Source organism: Schistocerca piceifrons, chromosome 9 (assembly GCF_021461385.2).
Source record: "Schistocerca piceifrons isolate TAMUIC-IGC-003096 chromosome 9, iqSchPice1.1, whole genome shotgun sequence".
In the NCBI taxonomy this organism is placed as follows: Eukaryota; Metazoa; Arthropoda; class Insecta; order Orthoptera; family Acrididae; genus Schistocerca; species Schistocerca piceifrons.
In genome coordinates, this window is record NC_060146.1 from 143,562,720 (window position 1) to 143,563,588 (window position 869).

Consider the following 869-nt stretch of genomic DNA (forward strand, 5'->3'; position numbering starts at 1 on the left):
AACGTACAACAACCAGAATTAGTTCTTTTTGCAGATGACACCAGTATTGTAATCACTCAAAGTATACTTACAGAAATGGAAAAAATAAAGTTCTCAAAAGTATCATTGAGTGGTTTTCTGCGAATGGTCCCATCCTGAATTTCACAAAGACACATCATATTCATTTCTATACCCGTAGGGCTACTGCACCAGTGATAGGTGTAACACATGATGATCAAATAATACATGAGGTGGAAACTTCAAAATTCTAAGTTGTCCATATTGATGAGAGTTTAAATTGGAAAAAATACCTTTTGGAACTCCTAAATTAACTTAGTTCGGCTACATTTGCGTTTAAAGAGGGGAGAGAGAAATCAGTAGATTGACAAAATGGTTCAAATGGCTCTGAGCACTATGGGACTTAACTTCTGAAGTCATCAGTCCCCTAGAACTTAGAACTACTTAAACCTAACTAACCTAAGGACATCACACACATCCATGCCTGAGGCAGGATTTGAACCAGCGACCGTAGCGGTCGCGCGGTTCCACACTGTAGCACCTAGAACCGCTCGGCCACTCCGGCCGGCAGTAGGTTGACATATTTTGTTTATTTTCATTTAGTAATCTCATATGGAATAATGTTCTGGGGTAACTCAACTTTAAGAAAGAAGATTTTCATTACCCAAACACGTGCTGTAAGAATAATATGTGGTGCTCACCCCCTATCATCTTGTACACATCTACACACATAAAAAAAAGTTTTGCATCAATCCGGTTCCCAGAACTCCTGAAGATAGACGTTGACTGTGGATATTGTATCACAGACACAGTCCCTTTGACTGTTCAAAGATGTCACTAAGTCCGCCCAAAGATTTAAACAACCATGCTTG